Source organism: Melozone crissalis, unplaced genomic scaffold (genome assembly GCF_028551555.1).
Source record: "Melozone crissalis strain CALT ecotype California unplaced genomic scaffold, PUWL_Pcris_2 ptg000090l_1, whole genome shotgun sequence".
NCBI classification, from domain to species: domain Eukaryota; kingdom Metazoa; phylum Chordata; class Aves; order Passeriformes; family Passerellidae; genus Melozone; species Melozone crissalis.
The window spans coordinates 5666692-5681459 of NW_026535867.1; the positions used below are offsets into that span (position 1 = coordinate 5666692).

At 33.9% G+C, this 14768-nt stretch overlaps 1 protein-coding gene across 5 annotated transcripts in view; it reads left to right on the forward strand.

Moving 5' to 3' along the window:
- Positions 1-14768, forward strand: part of DMD (dystrophin) — a 1043683-nt gene that overhangs the window by 516441 nt on the left and 512474 nt on the right. The gene's annotated exons all lie outside the window — the stretch shown is intronic.

Here is a 14768-nt window from a genome sequence, read left to right on the forward strand (position 1 = left end):
TTTGTAAAAGGCATGTATGCAAATAATAATATTCCATATTTCTTACTTATGTTTTAAAATTGTTCACATTCCTCCAAAAACAGAATAACAGCATACAAGCATGAAATAATATAGAGAGAAGCTTAGAATATAAATTCTCTTTCTTAATGCTCAGAATATGTTAAAAATTTTGCCACATCTTTGAAGAGTCCTTATGAGTAATGACTGATGCAGAAAATAAAGCATTGGTTAAAATGTAACATATTAGGAAATTTCTATTTTCATATGGATTTTTTTCAAAATTGCATCTCAAATCAAAATGAGCTTTATAGAAGAACTTCCAGCACCCTATCTTATTATGCATTGCAGACCTGACAGAATTGCTCACAATAACTAAAATGTAGACCATTTTACTATTTGGTCTTGGCAGTATTTTCTGTGGTAGCAAAAGAGAGTTATTCAAAATTGTTTGGATTTTTAGAATCCTAATTAAGCTGGTTTATTGCATTATCAGGTACATTGTCCTTTGCTTCATAGTGCTGTCAGCAGTACTTCAAGTGGGAAGCAATTACTTTTAAAGGTAATATCAACAGCTATTATATAATACTGATTTAAAATCTTTGAACACCCTTGACCTCAGAGACATTTATCATGAAGGCAGAAATTAATCATGTTAGCTGTGCTTGATCTCATGAATACAATATAAATTTAGAAACTGTATAAACAGGGCTAGGCAATGATTTTGAGTATTACTGGACTGTCATACCATAATAGCTTCACAATAACTAAGCACATTAAGCAACTGATGAAGTAATATAACAGTAGACTAAGTAATTCTTTCCCTATTCTACCTTAAAATTGCTAAAAAAATTTCTAAAACCAACACACCTCCAATTTTAAAGCATTAAAATATAAGTTTCAAGTGTAAGTATGAAATCTGAAATTGTAACTATACTCACTTTTGACTATTTTTACTTTTCTGTGGTTAGCTCAATTCCTCTTGAATCTCTCATTGTTCCATTTTTACATGGATTTCTGGGTTTTATTTGCACAGCTACTGTGTAGTTCCTAAGATCTTTGGATTAAGTATCTATGTTTTTAAAGATTTTTTAAAGATTTGTAAAATATTTCTATCCTTTTGTTTTCTGACTTCTGATAAATTTTCTTAGATATTTTAGTAATTTATACAGGAAAGAACCTAAAGGGAGTATAAGAAGAAGCAAACAAAAAAAAAAAATCAAAATATTAGAAATTAAAATTCAAGTTCTTTTCTTGCCATTGATCTCTATAATACAGGTTTTACATTTTTTGCCAAGTCAAATGACCCTTGCATTCTGATAAATTCAATCTTTCACAGCTTTCATTATAGCAGTGAGAAATTTAGATCTCAGCTGTCTGACATGAGGACATGGACCAGTGATTTCCACACATATATCTGAATACATAAATCTAATATATCCATTTTTTAGGAATGACAGATCAGGACAAGTACCAATTAGGGTTTAGCAAGCAATAACTAACATGCATATTTCAGCATAAAATACTGTATTTGGTAGAATATGAGGTTGCAACACAGCTCAAGAATATTCCTTTTCTGCATAGAATTATTTCCAAAGCACCTCTTCAGCTATAACCATGATTTAAGCTAACATTATTCCTATTATATTGTCATTATCATATAAAGTCATTCAGAACAATGACCAGCATCAGTCAGAATGTCCTTTTGTCAGAAAAAGGAAACTCTTCCTCTCCATAACATATTCCCAGATCTCCAATGCTTGCAGTCCTAGTGTGAGTCAGAAATCAGCTGCCATATCCTATTAAGTATATAAAAATTGTCCAGATGTCATAATCAAAAGAAAAACATTCAGGGAAAATCTAGAAATATGTAGTATTTTCTCCTATCTCATTAATCTATTGTCAACAAAAGTTTTAATTTAGGTATAATCTAGCTCTAGAACTTTGTTATTCAAGTCTTACCTAAATGTCAAAAAATCACAGAGAGCTAAGAGATTCTTTACTATGTTTTATGCCATCTCATTTTTTTTCCCCTTGGTAAAACCTCAATGGCCTCTCTGATAAATTGAGAGACATTGTGAGTGGTATTTTGTCAGATTTTTGACTCTTATTCTTTTTAAATAAAATCAGTGATAAAGCATGAAGTTTCTAGTGGCTTCACTGCTTTTCTCTTGCATTAAGTCACTTCCCCAGTGCAGATCTGAAGCTGAAGGCACTAATGGAAAAGTATGACCAGATGGGAATTTATTTTTCACATTTCTCTATGTCCACAGACAACTGTGCAGAATACAGTTATTCCTAGTTTTGTAAGGGTATTTCCTAACATTCTTAGGACACAGAAAAAAAAAATTAATAGTATCTATGGTTTTTGAAAAACTGATTTGAAGACACTACACTACAATACACTTGTTTTTTTTCTGGAATAAGGTCAAGTTTGATTGAAATCTGGGCAACACTTCCAGTATCCTTTTTTTTTTTTTTTCTCTGCTAAAATTTTAAAATTAAGTTCCATGAAAAAACAGATTTTTGTTAGTCCAATGGGACACAACAGAAAATGGGTCTTCAATTCAGAGCCAGCATATTGTGATTAAAAGTCCCGGTGAGGTTCATAGCTCTTTTTCCATAGCACAAACTGGACTCTGATCTGTTTATGGCTCCTGGGAGAACAATACTGTAGTATAATTTTCAAATATGAATGTAGCACTTTTTCTACCTTGTATAAATCATTCTTTGAAGAAATTTTACAAGGCTCTATTGGAAGCAAAATCTGTGCAAGATACACACAATATGGGTAGGGAACATACTCAGGTGTGACTCAAAATCACATGGCACCAAACTAAGCTGAAAATATAGTGGCAGAAGCCAGAAATGAAGACTAAGATAGTTTAGAAACACAATGATGGTATGGAAATAATGTCAAAGTATAACAATATGTTTATTCAATATTCAAATGTTTGCCTTTTTCCTATAATTTTTGTGTTTCGGCATGCACATGATTGGATGATTTCTGAAAGTTAGGACAATGCACCTTTCAGGGAGCATCTAAGAATGCTTTTTATTTTTTTTCCCTTGTTGCAATAAAATGGCATCCCTGGAACTATTAGTCCAGACCAAGAAAGAAACAAGTAAAATCTCCCATAACTGGGAAAATCTAAGCAACACAATTTTTATTTTGAATTAAATGCATTCCTTTACAAAACCCAAAGCCGCTGAAGTTGAAGTAAATGTTAGTTCAACTGAGATATTACAAGCAGAAAAATCTCTGGACAATTGCAAAAGCCATCAAAATTATTGAGCTGTCCTCTGCAGCTGCTATCATATGTCAGCATGCCTACTTCTTGTTTCCATGTTTGGTTGCTGGGGGCCATCTACTGTACCCTTCTGCTTCATAGAGTTCTACTTCTGAGTGAATATGATAGGATATAGATATAGATATAGATATAGATATAGATATAGATATAGATATAGGTATCTAGGTTCTTAGCACTTTTATTTTCTATGTTCTTACTACTCAAGCTTTCTTTTTAAGACTTCTGCATATGTACTCATAAATGAGATGCCAAGACATGCTATTTCTATATAGCAGAAAAATTATCTAGCCATCTGATCTCCACAATCTGTCCCACACGGGATGACTGGAATTTTGAGAGACTTGGTCCTGTGTTCTACCACTGGACATCAAAGTATTTAATTGGTGTGAAGTGAGGCACCAAAAGTAAAATATGAACTGTCATCTGTCACTGCACTCATCCATGTATGTCCATAATTACTGTTATGGTTAGTTTATCAAGTATAGTCTCCTTCAGTGTTAGAAACACATGGTCCATCAAGAAAAGCCCGTAAGATAAAATGTAGAACTCAGATGTTGTTTTCTAAACAAAAATGAGGAATTTGTCTATGGATATTGCATTTATTGTTTATCTTTTTGAAAAACATTTTCTAGTTATACTGTAATTCTGAGATGTAGTAAAACTAATTTTAAACCATAGGCTTTTGTAAAAGTAAGACTAAATGGAAAGGCAAACAGGTGATTTTGAAATGTGGTAGTGACGTGGTAAGAAAGCACATCTCTAAAATGAACTTTCAGAAACTCCACTGCCAGATTTGCTTTTTCATCTTGTCTTTCTTTATTCCCCTTGAAATGTTCTATTTCTACCATGACTGATACTTTGCTGTCTTGGATCAAGGAGTTTACTTGTTTTGGAGAAAATAAGTCATGCACTTTTGGAAGGGTTTTTTGCAAAAGTTTCAGGGACTCTCTTGCAATATTCATAACAGCCATCTATAAAGGAAATATTATTTTTGGTCAGTGAATCTCCATGTCTTATGTTAGAGTTTCAAATAATCAGGGCTAAGCAAAGCAGGACTTTGACAAAAATACTGATGGTAGAAACTAGTCTTCATGTACTTCTATTCTATCATCTGCAATCAATTCTAAAGTTTGACAGATGGATAATTATGGGGGATTTTTCTCTTTTTTCTTTTTACACAGCCTTTGTTGTTATAATTTTGTCTTACAGACTCATAGGGCAAATCTTCAGTGATAGAAATAGTAAACTATTGACCTCATTGGAAATAAAGAAAAAGAAAATCCCCTTATTCCCTTCAGATAATGTTTATCATTAGGTATCTATTTAGAGCCAGAAAAAGTGTAAAGTGTAATACAGTTCCTGAAGCATCTTGGATTTAATGGAAGCACATATACTCAGTTGCCAGGAAACTTGATAGCAAGAATGATGACCACCACTTAAAAGGTCTCATTTTGAAAAGTATTTACAGAACCTGATTGTGACCATGATAGAGTGAATACAAGCATGAAATTCTCCCTTTGCCAAATTTCATGGTTGTGAAAAACAACATAGTCTAACACATTTTCCACAGTTATGCATGCATATAAAACTTCACAGATAAATTTGGACTTTACTTCTAAAAAAGTAAAAAGTAAAACTAACTTAGAATGACTGAAGTCTATTTGTACACTTCCCTTCTTTTCCAATGAAAATAGAAAATTGTTTTAAGAGTTTGATCAGGGAATTGGTACTACTGAGGAAACTTTTGGTTTTTGTTTGTTTGGGGTTTTTTCAGTATCACTGCACTGTAGGAATAATATTGCAATATAAAATGTTTAGGGATATATGTTTCCATTCTTTATTTTCATATTTTATTTTATTTTATTGTGTTGTATTTTATTTTAATAGTTGTATAGGCCAACATCAACCTACATCCAGTGAGGGAGAGATTTTCTGTGCAAAACTGCATTCTACAGTTAGTACTACCTGCAGAAGAGGTGTGGAATATAAGAACTTGAATGACATGGCAAAAATTGGATTAGAAGTGGGTTTGTGTCCAGGATTTCTTCTTTCTTAAATTGATCCTATCAGTAGGAAATTGCTGTTTTCCTATCTGAAGATCAGAAAGGCCCTTCCATAGAATCATAGTTTTCCTGCATACCACCCTTATGACATTGAACAATAAATATTTTACCTGATTCACTCTAATTATTAGGTGCAATGAATTGAACTTTTTTTCTTCAGATGTCCCTAGTTTGTAAAGGTCTATACTTGTTAAAGACAACTTTAACTTGAATGGCTAAAGCTGAATTTTCTTTTTTCCTCATAGAGACAAGGCAGGAGGTCCACAAAAAAATTTATTATTTCTGGTTGTTGGGAGCTATCCATTTAAATGAATGATTCATAGGTTTTCTGCAGGAGGTCTTTACTCTAGGTCGAACAGATTCAAGAATAAGCTATAAAGACAGGCAAGAAATATGAAGAATCAAGGCAGAATGCAAGTGTTTTAAATTTTATTTATTTCTATTTTTTTAAATTCTAATGCTAAATATGCTTTAAAGTATTTAGTTCTATATTCTGCAACAGCAACTTACATGAAACCTGTTTTATCTTATGCGTATTGTCCTTTTATTGTAATAACTATTTTTGGGAGGAAAAGGTCTCCCAGCAATCATGTCTGGCTCAGTCCTAGTGAGTGTTTCATCCAAACCAAACTTGAGAACAGAAAGAGACTTTATCTTTCTTTGTTGTTATTTTAGAAGAAACACTCTATTTTTATAAACCTGGATATATGCATCTAATGTGAGATGCTCTGATGAGGAATAAAATTATTAAATAAATAGAGAAGATAATCACTTTAAGGAATGCTCTTTTTTACACATAATCAAATTTAAACAGCTATTTCCCTCCTGATTGGAGATCTGTTAAACTTCCTGTTTGGCATCTTCTGTAAGATTCAAATGTCCAAAAGAGCTGCTCACTGCATTGACTGAGATCAGAGATCTTCATGCTTCTGCTCTATGCTCAAGACCATGACACTTTCATCCTTACACAAAAGAAAACTTGGCTAAGCTTGGCCCTATGATACACACTGACATGGACTTTAGATTGCTCATTTAGATTGCTCCCTTCTAAAAGAGTATTAAATTATAGAGCTAAATTCTAATAACTGTGTAGTGAAGTCATAAAAAATAGCTAACAAATTTTGAAAATATTAATTTAATAAGGTTTAAAGTATGTTGTAATTATAAAAAATATGTTGTGAATATAAGTAATGTGTAATGTCATCCAAATGACTTCCTGCCAGTTTTTGGCTTGATAATTTTGATAGTGTGGAGCTAGTTCTGACCCAATTGGGGCAGAGTTAATGAATTGTAGTTTTATTGCATAAAAGGGACATCTGCATCAGTTTTTCTATGGCTGGAGAGGGTGTAAAAGTTTCTAAATTTTTCAAAATGGATCCAGTTTTCTCTTTTCCACCATTTTTTTACTTTGTCAAAAAATTCCTCTATTATATATTTTAAAATAGCAGATGACCACTGACTTCTGACTTTATAGGGAATAAGACTATGGGAAAATTTGGAGTAAAGCTGATCTGGATCCCATATAACTAGCCCTACCCTACTGCTGAAACTGAGGCAAAATTGAGAAAATAGATATACCCTTAAAACTGGAGGAGATGGGGTGGGAAGGTGATAACACTTCTACACATCTTCTGGGATGTGTCTTGATCCTTATTGGATGAAATTCCTAACTAGCTGTTATTAAAAAACTTCTGCCCAGGACATAAAGGTGGGAAACAGCAGTGCTTTAGTCTAAAAGAACAGAGATCTTCAACAGAATCATATGTCAATTTTAAGTTTAATTTTATGATTTTCATTGGTGTCTTTAATTCTACATGTAAAAGACTGTGAAGTTATTTTCAGTAATAACAGGTCCCAAGGTATTTGAAATTTATACAGACATCCAGTTTCTTCTTTTGCTGTTCTGATCTAATGGAAATTTTTCATTGTATCTGTATGAACTGTATATATTCAAGAAACATGGAAAATATTTAATCTAGCCCATTTAAATTTTTTTTTCTATAAATGTGAATATAATTTACTCCTTTTTATTGTTATTCTGTTATCTGTTCTACCTAACAATCTTTCTAGGGTGTTTTGAGTGTTGAGGAGTTAATGTTTCAATATTGCTTTCAAAATGCAAATAGCACATAAGGATTTTTCACACTAATAAATTTATAACTGTGATGAATCATTTTCTGACATAGCATTATAAGCAATACAATATCAGGGTTACGTTTGACCTTGAAGAGACTCAGTGATACTTCTGCAGCTTTCCTAAGATGGATAAAACTATTATCTGCAACTGTGTTATCTAGCCAAACTGTGGCAGTATTCTCTCCCAATTATGACTTCTGTTCAAGCCTCCAACAATTAACTTATTCAATTGAGATGCTGTCTATTTTTTATTCAACTTCCTAAAATTAACTCTATGCACAATGATTTTATTTAGTTTTTTAGACATATACCTTATCAAGCCCAATTCTAAGCTTTGACAATTAATAAAGACAAACAGCAACAAAACAATTAGATGACTTTGCTAACAAATTTCTAGAATATATATTTTATTTCTATTTTTGGGGAAAAAGAAAAAGTATAGCTAATATTAGTGTCATTAAAAGAGGCAGAAAATATTACAAATATAGAAACTGATGGTCATGGTATTATAAGAAATCTATATTGAACAACTGTAAGCACATCAGCAGAAATCTTAGGGGTGTTTTTAATTGTTAGCTATTGTCAATCATTGATATTTTCAATTGTTTAAAATGTAGTTTGCATAAGCTATGCATGAAATTCTCTGTCATCAACATATAAGTTATATATACTGAGAACATAAACAGGACTTACTAGGTAAGGGCTGTCTTTTTATAACATTTTTTTCTTTGTGAAATAAAACACCACTTTTCAGTGATGACATATCCTTGTAATATTCCAGCCTGTCACATTGGCCACAGCTATGACACAAATAGAACATGATAGTACTTTGTGCTCCTGAAAATGTGGAGATGCTGTAGCTGCTTTTACTGTCTTGTTGCTGATGCTGGTGACTGAATCAGAAGAGAAACAGAAAAATGAAAGGGTAAAAAAAAAAGAAAAAGGAAAAAGAAAGGAATTTGTCATCGACTTAGATGTCTGTAATTTGAATGACATTCTATTTACTGTAAGCCTTGTACTCTCCTCCTTTTTTGCTAATAAAAAAGCAAGGGTTTTTTAAAATCATTCTTACCTCTGCTGAAGGCAGTTAAATTATCACTGCCTTATTCCTGAATCTAACCCCATGTTTCCCTTTGATCATATTCACATCACCATCATCTTTCAGCAATGTGTGCACATTTTTCATATTGGATACCCCAGATAAGTAAATTTTATGTTCTCTTCAATAGACGGATAATCAGGGAGAGGACGTAGGATTTTCAAAGACATCCAAGAAGCAAGGGGCTAAAGGATCATCAATTCCACTGAGATAAGAGAACTTAGCTCCTTCAGATTCTTTGAAAATCAGGAATAGAATAAATGATTCTGTACTAAGTCAGAAAAAAAAATCTTGTTGAGGAGAAAAAATTTGGAGGTCCCAAGTCCTTTTGTAATACACTTTGTAACTGAGACACCAAAATGAATACATACAAACAGACTTCACAAAACATTAGATAGAAAAACAGATATATCTCATTTTATCTTCTTATCAGCACTCATTTGGGTATTACATATCTGTCAGGTGATATGACCCATGAGCTCTCTAGACACACTCTTGCTTCACTTTTGATGTATTAAATCAAACATGAATACTGTGTCGACTTTTCATTTGCTATGCTCATTTCTAACATTACTCACATGTCTTCATATAATTCATGGATTCATTTTCATAATTAAGTTGTATTTTTTTCAAGGAAAAAATTATGCATTGGTGTGAGATTAAGAAAAATTTGATTTTCTTCCTTAATTAACTATTTTGATGGAGGAATTTGGTGTAGCACAAAAAGATAAAATGTATGTAATAGTTTAAAGATATCCATTGAAGTTGATCACATTACTATAGGATTGAATTAATGAGTGAATAAATCAGTGAAATAATACATAATCAAAATGAATATTTAAGATCCAAACCCAGTGTGATAAAGTACAAGTCTAAATAGAACATGCATTTCTTTGAAGTAGAATAAATCCATCTTTCTAACTGGTGTGCACACTTTGAGTGATGTTCTTTTTCATCACAGGACAATTTCTCATGCTAAATTTAATCTTAAATGAAACCACATGATGTGCAGAAGGAGCAAAATCAAATATTAGTTTTAAAATGCACTTTTCAGTGGTAGGATGATATATGTAAATTTATATATTAGAGCTACTGAAACTATTCACAGTGTTTAATGTAGCTGACAACCTTCCTGTAATGCACCTCATAATTTTTTTTCAAGATGTATAAAAATACTAACGTGCAAAACAATTATTGACACTTTTTCTCTCAACTGTAATAATGAGAATTATAATTTGAAGATAAAAATGAAGATTTTTTTATATTTGTTGCATGATGAGAATAAAGCAATTATTGTCCTGGAACATTGCCATCTTTTAACACATCTTTTGCTAAAAATTAATTAATCTATAAAATGTCCTATCCAACGTCCTGTGTGGACAAGCCCAATCCAATTGACTGAGATGTGGTGATGTGAATTTCAGAATGAGAATTCTGTGTGAACTCCTCCTCCCGGCTCACTGCCAGGTGAGCAGTCACTTTTTCAGCCAATCAGGCAGGTGATCAGGACTGGTGATATCAACAGAGAGAACACATCTCGAGCCTCCCTGTGCCCTTTGCAAGATTTCATCCAAAGGCTCCTAGCAAATTAATTAATCTGCCTGGAAAGAGAAAGCATTGCACGATATTGCAGGATCATTTTTCAGATGTGTTAGTCAAAGCAAATTTCAGAGATAAACTCACTGCTGAATCCAGAAGTAATCTGTGCACGTGCCAAGAGCAGAAGACAGGGCATGGCAGCCCCATCAGAAGAAACAGGCAGGATATTGGCAGGAAGATCTGCAGTGCTGAAAGCACAGCAGGTGCCCTGGCTGTTACAGGCAGGAGTTTTTGTTATAGGTGAGAGAGCAGTTTCTACTCCTTTCTGTGTTCATCTTTGATGTTGTCAGTGTTAAGGAATTTCTTACTTCTCCATCCCTTTAGAACTTTGCTAATACCTCTTTATGGCTATGTTATACCCATAAAAAAATTGGTATCTATAACCTAAGCTGTTTTCCCCGACAGTAACAAAACTCAACTTACATCAAAACTTTGTTATTTAAAAAGAAAAATGAAAGGTGAAATCAACAAAACAAACTGTACTTTTGAGTGACTGACTCAAGAATAGAGCTCACCTATGAGAGTTTCTGAGTCTTTTGACTTAATTCTACTTCATGAACACCTGCAGAATACCTCGCCTGCTATGCAAGGACTTCCAACCTGGGGACACCAGCACAGTGAAACTGTGGAACAGTTCTTCACAAATGGTACAAAGCAAAAGTCCATGTAATTTAAGCACCTTTTTAAATGGTATCTAGCAAGTCTGTAAGGTCATCTGGATGATCTGATATAGCTGCTAGATATGGGTGTAGTTCTAAAGGGGGCCTAAGGTTTAGTCTGTTGACTTTCCTCTACAAAAAGTCACTTAAAATGATCAAGATGAAAACAGGAGTGGAGGTGAGTAAATCAGGACTTCATAGTAAATCCTCCTCCTCTACAGCACCTCCTGCTCAAGGTTCAAACCTGCATTGTCAGGAAAGTGTAAAATGGATTATAACTAGACCTTTTCTTGTCTAATAGCTGGAAACTGGAAATATCTACTTCACAGTAGGTAACCAGTCTATAAAAAGCCAATAAAAAGGAGCTTGCCTCCTGAGTTTGTTTGGCACACATGGGAGGGAGGGATGGGGATTCACTACCTCCTGCAGATGTGTTACACAATGCTGAACAGGGACCAGTGCTGTGAGAGAGTGTTCACCTTTTCAGGGCTAACTGAAGGTTATCTTTTTCATTCTTTTGCTCTTAATTTAATTTTTTATTCTTAGTTGTGTCCTTTTAATACTTGGAGTACTTTATTGTGTGCTGCAGCAGCAGGGCCTTTTTCCCTAGCAATGTTAGCTCCTGAATTCTCTCAAAGTCATGGAAGTAGAAAATACAAACCTAACTTCTAAAAGAATAAAGAAAAAAGAATACCATGAGCCCTGAGGGTTGTAGAATTCTTAATGGTAATATTACCATTAACTTACATGCTACAAAAGCCTGTAAACTACGATAACTTTAGGTGTGACTGCATCTTTTATGCAGTTTCTGTTTTCAAGAACCTTTGGCCTAGGAATGACAGGAGTGCTTAAAGCCAACATGGCAGCACTTTTAGCAGCAAGAATAGAGAATTGGTAATAGAAAGGAGCCCTTTTTAGATCCTCTGTGTCTCCTTTACCTGTGGATTCTTAATACCTCCTGGAAATAACCTAGATGAGTAAAATACCTGTCTATGAAGTGCCCCTTTCTGTGCTGTTTTTACAAAAAAATGAGCACTGTCTTTGAGATACATTCCTTTTAATGCTGCTGAAGTTATTTTTTCTTCTGCATTCCTATTATGATACCTGTCTGACCAAAAGATGTCAGGCTCAGCAGGACAGTGAATCAAATTTTGAAAGCTGATAGATCTGGCAGTCTCATTTAGTAACATTCACTGCTTTTACCTTAAGCCACTCTTTTTCCTGAGAGTTTTCCTGACTTCTGGTTTTGACTACCCAAATCACACTACTGACTTGTGTTTAATGTGCAGAATATAATCTCCATTATGGTCACAAAGATAAGTGTCAGTAATCAGGGCAAGGTCATTTGTACATTCCTTACAGAGATGTTCTAGATGATGATCCAAGGGCAATGAGGAAGATCTTATGGGATTTGTCTGGCCACAAAACACTCTGAATATGGACCCTCTATCCTGATGTGCTTCTTTTCACATTCAGGTTAAATGTTTTCCACATTATCTGGGATCTGCTGTGGATTATCTACATCTGTTTAAATATGCAGACTTCTGACAGTTGTAGGAGAGTTCATGGCAAACACAGACACATCTCTCTGTTGAATTCCTAGTCATTTGCTAAGTCAAAGTTTGTTCTCCACTCACTCAAGCTAAGATAACTCAGAAACCATTTTATCTCTGTATAACTCCTTGATAGCTGCAATCAGTGGGGTCATTTTAGTGACTTTTGTTTTCCAGGGTCTGGTCCTCTGGTTTTCTGAAAGAACTGTGATTGGGGAGATGGGATGTATTAGCTCTACTGAAAGGCTGCAAAATGTCATGGGGGAAAGTAAAACTACTTTAGGGTGTAGTGTAAATCAAAATTGGGATTAGCACTTGAATCTTTTCGCAAGGATGTTTCTTTACATTCGGTCCTTGTACACTGCTGTCAAAAGGAACAACAAATGTATATTTAATATGTGTGTGCAATATTTCTGCATAGGACACAAAGGGGACTGCTCAGTGCACATGAAATGTGTGTGCAATATGATTCCTGAAGTAGTGCTGTAGCAGCCACATAATGAATTGTTTGCAGAGAGGTTATCTGGTTTCCTGCTTACTTAAATAGTCATCAAACATAAACAAACAAACCATTTAAAGTGCCTTTTGTAAAGGCTCTTTTGCTTTCAATTACTTTTGTGCACAGGAAAGATGATGGATTGACTGTCCTTAAAAGCTAAATACTTTAATCACTGAACTTGCAGCTAAGAATTACCTTGTGTTTATAACCCTTCCAATGAGTCTGTATTCTACCCTTCAATTAATGTATTGAAGTATTTATTATAGTAACTTATTTATTTATTTATTCATTTTATCTATTTATTTTGGTGATCTTAACTAGCCTTAACAAGTACTGACAAAAAACTTCTCTAAGGCAGAACATTCCAGCAATATGATAAGTTTTATTTGTGATGTCTGTATAGAATTTCCCCCTTGCAATTAATAGCTACATTTTGCACTTCAGCTCTTTCTCTGAGATGTTGCCTTCATTAGGTGCGTAGGTTTTACCTGGTTTTAAATTTTGCAATATAATTTTGGGTGCATTACAGATGTTTGTAGTATAAGACAATAAAACCAAGACAAGATTGAAAGAGAGCTAAGGTATTTCAGCATCCTAGGTAGTTTTCTAGGGCTGTTCACAGGAGTGTGTTTGAGTGCTGATAAGGCACTAACTATAGTAAAAAGACACGAGGAGAGCATAAGTATTGTTTTTCCTTTTCAGTCACTAAAGGATGATTCCTCCACGCATTAGCCAAAAATGCAAAACCAAAGAACATTTTGTACATGTTAAAGTTTTCAAGATGTACATCTTAAGAGAGTTATATTTTTTTCTTTAAAGATAAATTAAATACATCTGGTATTTTAACTTCTCTTTATTGTTTCTAAACTCATTAGAGACTGATTGCTTAGAAATCACAGCTGTTTGATGAGGTCAATAGGAGCTGGAAAACCTATACAGGCCAATTTAACGCCTCATAATTGGTAATGCAATTTGGAATGTAAACTCCTTAGCATTTAGACAGATACAATGTTTGTAGAGGAAAACAATACACTGAATAGATATAGTTGTGAGCCATGTCCTTTACCTTGGTGGTTCTTTTTTCTGCTTGACCTTTACTGTGTGTCTTATTTGTTTTAATGGGTCCTATGACCTTGGAGGGGATTGAGGTGTTCCTCCTCACCCAACCTCACTAAAAAAAGGTACTACTTGAAATAAACTGTGCCATTTAAACTAAATGCCAAAAATATTTTTCTTTTTTGCCAAATGAGGCCATCACCTCTATGGTACATCTGGCCTCTTATCTTCCTGGCACTTTTACTTCTAACCTCAAATTGCTGTGCCAGTGCCAAAAGAGTAGAGCCACTAGAAAATGGTATTTTCATTGTCAGCAAGTGGAAATAAATTTGTACCCTACTATGGTCTGAGAAAGATTTTTTGTATGATTTTTTTGTATGATAAAGCATATATCGTATTTATTAAAAGTTATTCCAAAAATGGCAAAGGCCAAATTTGCAAGGAAAAAAACCCAATTTTCCTAGATGCATAAAGTTTAAATTTTATTGTATATACTGTATACGTCATTAGCTATAACAGGTAAAAATGTTTCATTTCAGAGTAGTGTAAGCATTGTTCTGGTAAAGAATATTTAAAGCAGGTGTAGTGTGCCAGGAGCATCTCTGCAAACTCTGATTCACTCTAGACTGACTAGCACATAAAGCGTAAAGGTGGGACTTAGTGTTATAGGTAGATTTTCTACAAGGGCTGGATAACTAACACAGGTGGAACAGTCTACACTGATGGGCTGTTGTATGGGAACTTCAATATCTACATTTAACAGGGAAGAAAGATAACATTTGTTTACAGTTAGTTG